This window comes from Acomys minous (genome assembly GCF_964271855.1).
Source record: "Acomys minous genome assembly, chromosome: 6".
Lineage (NCBI taxonomy): Eukaryota > Metazoa > Chordata > Mammalia > Rodentia > Muridae > Acomys > Acomys minous.
Genome location: NC_140487.1, coordinates 6,364,389 through 6,373,820, shown reverse-complemented (window position 1 = coordinate 6,373,820; position 9,432 = coordinate 6,364,389). Strand labels below are relative to the sequence as shown.

The 9,432-nt window shown below is 41.5% G+C and overlaps 1 long non-coding RNA gene across 1 annotated transcript; it reads left to right on the top strand.

The window, feature by feature from the left end:
• Positions 1 to 4,638: 4,638 nt before the first annotated feature.
• LOC311600747 lies at positions 4,639 to 8,741 on the top strand. Its single transcript, XR_014780350.1, has 3 exons — positions 4,639 to 4,869; positions 7,550 to 7,802; positions 8,615 to 8,741. It is a non-coding gene; the product is annotated as an uncharacterized lncRNA (long non-coding RNA).
• The last annotated feature ends 691 nt before the right edge of the window (positions 8,742 to 9,432 follow it).

Sequence of the window (9,432 nt, the reverse complement as noted above, 5' to 3'; positions counted from 1 at the left end):
GGGACACTAGCAGGGACTTGTAGTAATGGGGGACACGGAACTTGAAATGGCCACTTTCTGTAAACCAGTCAAGGCCTTAAGTGAAGAGATTGGGATAACAACACAGCCACAAAATGTTCTACCTACAGAGTGTGCTAGGACCAGAGCCAAGCCTAACCATCATTAAAGAGACCAGAGAGACTTCTTCCAGCAACTGATGGGAGCAGATGCAGAGTCCCATAACCAAACTTTGGGTGGAGCTCGGGGAGTCCTACGGATGAGGGGAGGAAGGAGTGGAGGAACCTGAGGGGCAGGCACACACACAAGCCCACAGAATCAACTGGTCAGGACCCATGAGAGTCCACAGAGGTCAGGGATCCTGTATTGGTATGATCTCGGTCCTCTGCATATATGTTATGGCTGAGTAGCTTGGTGTTCTTGTGGAAATTCTAATGGTGGGATCAGGGGATGTCCCTGACTTTTTTTTTTTGGTCTGCTTGTAGGACCCTTTTTCTCCTACTTGGTTGCCTTGCCCAACTTTGATGGGATGGGCCTGATCTTTTTGTAGCTTGTCATGCCATGTTAGATTGGTGTCCCTAAGAGGCTTGCTCTTTTTTGAGGAGAGGTGGAGGTGGCGTGGATCAAGGGAGAGGGGAGGCGCACAGGGAGTGGGGGAGGCTAGGAGGAGAGGAGGGGATAGAAACTGTGCTTGGGATGTAATATGTGAGAGAAGAATAAAAAAATTAAGAATAAGATACTGAACAGTGCACATAAAAATACATAAACTATTAAAAAAATAAGATACTGGATCTAGGAAAAAATGTGCCCTATGTGGAAGATAACAAGTTGACAGTTGAAAACATCACATGGATTGAGTCAGAAATTGAGTCAATGATGTAAGTTTGACCAGGGACACAGAGGTCACATTACAGAAACAATGCTTTGCACAACTCTATCAGAAAATCACCTTATCACTTTGAAATCTCTGATGTTATACCTTAGCTTCCATGCTTCTCAGCAATAGCTATTTTATCTTGTTCTCTAAGGATTTTCCTCTTTAGAGATTTAATTTATGTTTCTTGAAAGATTTTTTAAAAATGGCTTGTGGCTATATTTTCTGGATTCTTCAAGGTGACAAAAACAAAAGGCGGCTATCTGGCTTTTCAGCAGCATTGGAATTAGCCTCAAGAAAGTTTAATAACACAAGAATGCAAGAATACTAACTTTTTTCATTTACTGGCAACTGGCTTGGCCTTGAATTTTTAAACCTGCCTAACTATGTACCTGGAGACTGCTGGGGAATAAAAGCCTCTCTATTCGCTGCCCTGGTCCCAGAAGCCTGCTTCTGCTCTGGCTGCTGCACCATCACTGACTGTGGACACAGGATGGCTGCCCTGAGGATATTTCTTCTTTGTCATCCCTTTCTGCCTCCATGAGCTGGCCGTGCTTTAGAAGACCATGTAAAGGAAGGTGGACTTCAGAGGCTCCCTGCAGCCTTGGCTTCCGTTCAGCCAGACTTGGTCAGTATCTGGTTCCTCTCAGTATCTGGTTCCTCTAAATACAGTACCTCATCTCTTTTAGTTTCAGCTTTTCAAGATCCAGACTTAACCATAAACAGGAGAGCAGGGCCCTGCTGTTCTTGTGTGAGAAATATCATGCCACGTAATTATGAGCTAGTTTGTTTTTATTCCCAGTTCAGAACAATTACATGTTTGCAAAGGGGTGAGGACGAGCCTTCCAGATGGGGGAAAATAAATCAAGCTTTAAAACAGGCAAGATGCTGAATGATGTGAGATGGATAACCATAGGAAGCTTTAAAAAAAAAGATTTATTTATTTATTTATTTATTTATTTATTTATTTGTTATGTATACAGTGCTCTACCTGCATGTACACCTGCAAGCCAGAAGAGCGCGTCAGATCATATTATAGATGGTTGTGAGCCACCATGTGGTTGCTGGGAATTGAACTCCGGACCTCCGGAAGAGCAGTCAGTGCTCTCAACCTCTGAGCCATCTCGCCAGCCCCCATCGGAAGCTTTTTACTGACAAAAGGTAGCTGTGAGGACAGAGAATGCGGCCCATTTCCTAATTCCCTGACATGCCTGGAGTGGTGCCCTGCATGGCCAAGCAAGACTATGCATTTGCTGTGCTGAATTCATCAGAAGAAGTACTTGATTTTTACCAAGAGATGGCATATGTGATCACAAGGTGTTTATATAGTTCAGCTGGAACATGGTGTGAACTTTCTTGTCACAAGTTCAGGTATAACAAGCAAAGGCTAGGCTAATATTTGTGTACACACGAGCCAGAGAAATTGAGCGGTCCAGAAGGACCAACACTGACACCCACCAAGGTCTCTGCTGCTTGACCATCAGACATGCGGAGAAAGGTACAACTTAGTGCATCGGGGCTTAAAATGAGCTCTGCAAAAACAGACTCTCTGTGAAGGACGAGGGTCTCTGAGCCTTACAAAGCATGGGTCAGAATAAAGGACGGGAAATAACGTCTGTTGGTACTCCTAGGCGATGGAAGGTGAGGCCAGAGAGCTCTGTTTTGACCTCCCTGAATACATATTGTGGAGGAGAGATGCTATCTCTTCATCCCTCTCTTCTCATAGGAGGAAGTGAGTGGCACCTGGACAGTTTGAGGAACCTGCAGTGCACTTGGGTGCTTGGCACAAAGGGCGTCAGTAGGTATTCTTTTTTTTTTTTAAAGATTTATTTTATTATTATGTACATAGTGCTGTCTGCTTGTTTACCTGCAGGCCAGAAGAGGGCACTAGGTTACATTATGGATGGTTGTGAGCCACCATGTGGTTGCTGGAAATTGAACTCAGGACCTTTAGAAGAGCAGGCAGTGCTCTTAACCACTGAGCCATCTCTCCAGCCCCAGTAGGTATTCTTAAAGAGAGCCGGTCCTCTAGTGCTGGAAGGGCTTCTGTGGAGCAATAGCTACTAGTCTCGTAGAAAGCTGAAATTTGATTCCTTCCTCCTGACAGCCAGAAGTCTCTGTTGATTTTCTAGGCAGCCCTGAAGAGATTCTAAGGTATTTTCACACTACCTTGAGTTGTTACACCAGACTCCCATGAAGGTAAGTACCCACAATGGTTAGACATGTAAATGACCATGCCATGGGATTTAGTTTTGCTTTGGTTTCATCCTTTCTGTCATTCTGATTTCCATCACCAGGAATCAGGGCGTGGAAATCTGTGTGCAAGTTTGTGTCAAGCTGCTCTTTGTAAGCAAAGTGGGCATGAATGGGGGAGATTCTTCATGAAATATAAATGTATTATGCCCTTATTACAATGCTGGATGGAGCAGCTTGTACTACTGCTAAGTCACAAATTGTACACAATACAATAGGTGACTATAACACATCATTTTGGATGTATATTTGTATTTATTTCTCTGACTAATGCATGCTTCAGTCATGTCCCACAAAATGGTTTAACTCAGTGTATTTTACCTGCAGCGGTGGCAAGCTAATTTAAACTGTTTGGGCCTAAGGGAACCTTTTTTTTTTTTTTTTCATGAGAAGGCTAAAAAAATAGCATCAAAGCCTTCTGAGAACTACCTGGTACTGTCTTCCTCAAGATTCACATTGACATCATTGCAGATTTCTAACCACTGCAAAATAAAACTCTCTTCCCTTTGTTCCAATTTTTTGGCAGAGGATTTTGAAACAGGGTTTCTCTCTGTAGCCTTGGCTGTCCTGGACTTGCTTTGTAGACCAGGCTGGTCTTGAACTCACAGCGATCCACTTGCCTCTGCCTCCTGAGTGCTGGGATTAAAGGTGTGCGCCACGAGGCATGTGCCACCACATGCAGCTCTTTTTTTTTTTTTTTTAATTCAGTCATAGACTCTAATGGACATATATGGAGACTTGTACCCATGCAGGAAAAGTAGCAGAGAAAAGATGTTGGTTGTGGCAACACGGGAGGAAGTATGTGACTGGAGCAAGATGGAAGGACAGAGAGGGTGACAGAGTGGAAGCCCTGATGTTACAAAGGGAGGCGCCTCGCAGGAGAACCTTGCACACTTTAGGTGTCGGGCAGTTGTTTAAGTACTCCATTCTAAACTCACCTCAGAGTACTAGCTGCTCTGTCTACCAAGTCCATGAACGAAAGACAAATTTGTAGAAAGGTGGAAGCCCCAGGGGAAGTGGGGCGCCTTCCTAAGCACGGCTTTGCTGCCATTGACAACGACGGCTGCTAAGGGGTTAAGTCTTTCTGCATGGTTTTCGTCTTCCAATTTTGTCATTCCCTTGGACTGCTGCTACTTTAATTGTATTTCTTGGGAGTTCATTTAAGTGTCCACGAGCTCAATTAAGGTTTCTTTCTTTAATGTTTCAAAACAAACTTCAATCATATTTTCCACGAAGAGAGCTTTCTTAGTAGTCCCTGAAGCTAGGCAGTGTTTTTCATGAAAGATTTGAATTACAGATGAATCGGTGGCACAATTTTCTGGAACATTTGGATTTAAAAATACTCACATGTAAGTATTTTGCTAATTAAAAAAATTTTGGGGGGTGTGTGTTAGTTAATGAAAAGGCAAAAGTCCCCGTCCAATGTTGAAATATAAGATTATTTGAATGGCATGAGGAATGAGTACTGAGGAAATGGTGAATGGAAAACTAACTGTAAAGTCTTAAAACCAAAGCGGGTTTCTTTTTCTGTCTCATTCGCTAGTCTGTAGCATGTGGCAGTTAGAAAAAGCAGATGCCACCTTCACTGCTCCGCCACCCTGCTGCCAGGTGTCGGCTGTGTGAACGTGGGGACCAGGCTCTCCTCATCAGAGACAAGCAGCTGGACACTTGCCTATCAGCCCATCTGCCAACAGCAAGCAAAGCCACATAAGCACTTCGTAGGCAACCCTGGGGCCCTGGCAAAGGTAGTGAGCTTGGGTGGTGAGGTGCCGTTACCCCTCGGCTATCTTAGCTTGACGAAATAGTTATTGGTAAGAAAAATACCATGAAAGAGATGTAAACATTTAACAGACCTAACTATTTTTTTTAAGCTGGAAATGTCTAGGAGAAAGATAGTTCTCCAAAATTGGAAAGGAATATTAGCAGTCATTGGATGCATCCTCTCAGACATAGGAATCGCAGAGCGTGCCAGACAAGTGTTACACAGTCTCAGTCTGCACTCTCTCTTGTGATAGAAAACTAGCCCTTTTGGCAGGAGTATAGTTAGAAAGGATAGAAATTAGGATGGAAAACATCATTTCCCAAAAGGGCTCCCAGAGAAAGACGGTTAGAGGAAGCCCATTCTACGCCCCATGATTCAGTGAGGATCCCCTTTCTTTGATGGGGACGCTTTGAAGATAGATCAGTTTAGAGAACTTCCAGAATCTCTAAGTAGCCAAAAGATTTTTTTTGAGATTCAAAATTGGGATTTTTTTTCTTTTAAAAAATGTAGATTCAAAGTTGGGTGTGGCGGTTCCTAACTGTAATCAAAGTCAGCATCCACCATATAAGAAGTTCTAGGCATCTGTAGCTAAAGAGTGATACCGTGTCACAAAAGGCAACAAAACAACCAAACTACCGACCAACTAGCTAGCCAAACAAACAATCACCAGCAACAATTGTAGATCTAAATACCTCTTCCCAAGGCTTAGGAGAAGAAAATGTACATATACATTTCCATAATAGAAAGATCTGGCAGCTCCTCTGCATAGGTAACTGGGAGATGAGACTGAGAACGTGTGGTCTACAACTTGTTTCCGATGAGCATTTAGAAGGAGGGGTTGCAGGTCTACGTTGGTTTCTCCCATTCGTTTTACATTTTCTCACCTCATTTGCCATGGACATAATCCATCTTACCTTTCTTCTGGAAAACATTTACATATGGCACATTCCTAATTAAAAATCTGAAAGCATTAAAAATGCTCAAAAATCTGAAATATTTCAGACACCGATATGATAATAAATAGGAAAACCCCCCAAAACCGAGTTTCATGCACAAATTTATTTAAAGTATTGTATAAAATTACATTGAAAGTATGGACATAAAAAACACCACAAAGCATAAATGAGTTCTGTGTTTAGACCTGGGTCCTATTTCAAGATATCTCAATATATAAATGGAAGTATTCCAGAATCTAGAAAAAAAAAAAAAAAAGATCTGACAGAGCAAACACTTCTGGTCCCAAGCATTTTGCACAAGAGACACCCACCATCTAAAGAATTATCCTTTAATACATAAAATCCTGACTTTAGTTTGTTTCAGATTCCAAGGCACAACTTATAGGAATGCCTCTTGGTCCTTTCGAACATCTGAAATGTCATTGCAGATGCTGATTTTTTGTGTGTGTGCACCCTAGCTTACCTAAGGTAGCAGGTAACATCACCGTTTTCATGCCCTTTGCACTCAAGTTTACAGTTCACACCGGGAGCTTTTCTCTGGGAACACCCCTGCTACACACACTACATAGTTTGGTCAGACCAGGACATCTGCGGGGGATGGTGGGAGGTGGAGAGTGCCATTTCAGCTGCCCCCACGGACAGTCAGTTCACGATGAGGCTTCTGGTCTGAGCTGGATGAGGAGTTCTGTGTTGGACCTCTCTCCTCTGATGCCACATTCCCCTGCCAACGTCCCCTGAACACAAGTCACAGATAATCCTTGCTTTCAGGTTGGCCTCTGAGGGAGCTCCAACTAACACATCAAGAGTAATTTGAAAACGAAGACTGTGTTAATCCCGTGCAACCCTCTCTCTTCTTAACCAGGAGTTACTGGTTTGCCACTCATGGTTATATGTGGATTTCGGTTAAAATGTACCATATATATATAAAAATGGATCACTCAATCTATGCTCTCCACCTTCAGTTTGATATTAACCACTCTTTAAAACATCTATAACTTTGTTGAAAAAAATCCATTAAGACAAAGAATCATTTCTCTACTCTTGTGGTGTGGGACGACGTTACTTGTGAAGGGTTATCAATGGTTGGTTTCTCTTATGTGTGCATAACTGAGAGTCAACAGTAGTTTAGCAAACATGTAGCAAGTGCCCAGTATGTTTTAGGCATAGTGCACAGAGTAAACTCTATTCATGCTGTCATGTGTGGAGAGAAATAAATGTTATCTAAGTTAAAGATACATGCCAAATATCTGAGTTCTGACTAGAGAAACAGTTATTTATGGGCCAAAAGGAAGACTAAGGGTTAACTTTCTCAGAAAGGAAGAACTAAATGTCCCCCACAGCAGGAATGCAAGGTGGGTATGTGTAAATATGATGCATGTGGAATAGTAAATAATTCATTATAATTAGTGTGCCAAAGCTCAATCTTGGCTACAAAGGGAGAAACTGTGGTGCACTAGGAAGGGCATAAATGTATTTCATAGACAGAGGAGAGTTTGATTTGGCTTCCATTCCATGTTGGTAGCCAAGAAGAATGATAAAGAGACAACCCTGCTCAGGCTTCGGGAAAGGGAGAGATAATGTCTCAGGAAGTGGAGTGAGGTACCCCGGTGGTCAAGGAAATACATTTGTAGGAACTGGACAAGCAGCTCCTATCAGTTGTAGGCAGGCACCACTTGTTTACTTACACGATTTCAATTCTTCTCTTAGTCATGTGGACACTTGGCTCCATCTGGCCGACTCCCAAACAAGTCTGTGATTTTCCTCACTCATATAACAGAGAAACAAAGATGAGAAGATCAAGTCCCATGGCATTCAACACACCGGGCCCCCTCCCGCCCCACCCCAGACACAAAAACTGGCTTCCAGATTCTTGCCCCATCATTCCTAGTGGTCGGCTCATGGCTACAAGATACCTTCCACACTTCCACTATTCTTCTTTACATTCAAGATGAGAGTAAAGGTAAACTTTTTTTGTTGTTGTTAAAAAGTGCATATAAAATTACTAATATCAGTGTTTTGTTAGTTTCCAATATGTTGCCTGAATCTTGTACTGGTAGCCTTTTACTCTCATATCATTAGTTATCTCTGTATCACATGGTTATTTTCATGTCAGAAAAGCAAAGACATTAAGATTTTTAGCTTTAGGAACTAACATCCCCAATTAAAATGAAGTTTAAAAATACTAAAAGACTATTGGAAGGCAGCAATCAATGTATATCCAAATTTCTGAAGAAATGTCATTAGACCAGACTGAAAAATGTACGAAGAGAACAAGTTCAATATATTCAGGAATGTTCTCTGTAAATATTTATTTATGAATTAATATATAAAATAATCAGAACAGGAAGAAATATTGGGGGCTGTGTCCACAAATTCAACAGTTGCCAGTATTATGGAAACAGACTTTTGCTTGAGTGGCTTGTAAAGTCACAGTGAGGATTCTGAAACTGTGGCATCGTGTTCTCTACCAGAGGCAACACAACTCAGCTTCAGTTACTTCAAATGTACATTTCAGAATCAGGGTCAAATGGCCTCTTAAATTTACTGTGCTGTACAATATTTGACACAATTAGGAGTGATATTCAAAGACTGTTAAAAACTGATAAGACCTGGGTACTATCTAATAAAAATGCATGCTGAATGCTAAGTAGAGGGACAAACATTTTGGTTAGATATCACTTCTGTACTTACTGGATTCACCTTTAAATGCTTTGATTTTATTTATCTTTTTGGAGGTCCTAATGCCAGTTTTTCTCCAACACTTGTTTTCAGCCAGGCTGAGGATTCTTCTGTAGAAGTCACGATGATGAACACTCAAGTGTACCCTGACTTCTGCTGGGATCTCTCTGATGTGTGCTAGCCAGATGGAGTTCAGCCACAATATTTTTGTAAAGCCACAAAGTAATTCTTCCCACAAAAGCAATTGTTTTCAGCTTAGTGTATTTAAGTATTGAAGTGTCAGGGAGATAAAGGAAACATTTTTAAGCAGCTTTATTGCATGCAAAATCAGGAAGTACAAGCTGTTCTACGACATTGATACCGGAAGGCGCTCAAATCGAGTATTTTTAGAAAACAGACAGGGTGTGTTCTATACGAAATCATTAAATTGTACACTCTTGCATGCGATAGCCACTAGGTTAATGGCTGTACTAATTTATACAACAACGTCCAGAGGATTATGCAAAATGGAAAAGGCAAGTCTCCAAAGGTTTCATTTATGGTATTTTGATATGTCAAGATTTCAGGAGGATAGGGCAAATTAATGGTGGCCAGATTGATCAACAGTGGGCCGAGGAAGAAGAAAAAGACACAGACAATGACTAAAACCAGCAATATGAGGACTCCTGGGATCCTGCTGATTTGGACAAATCAGTCATTTTAACATTGTTAGTAGATACATGAACAAACATGGCTGATTTGCAAAGAATTTATATATGCAGAAGCTCACACAGAGATAGAAGTAAAAATAAAGCTCTAGAAATATAAATAAAACCAAAACACCATAACAGATACCAGAATGATACTACACCACACTTTTGCAAAAATTCCCTTCTAGAAGAATCTTGTACAGAGTCTCTCTGTGTTACTGC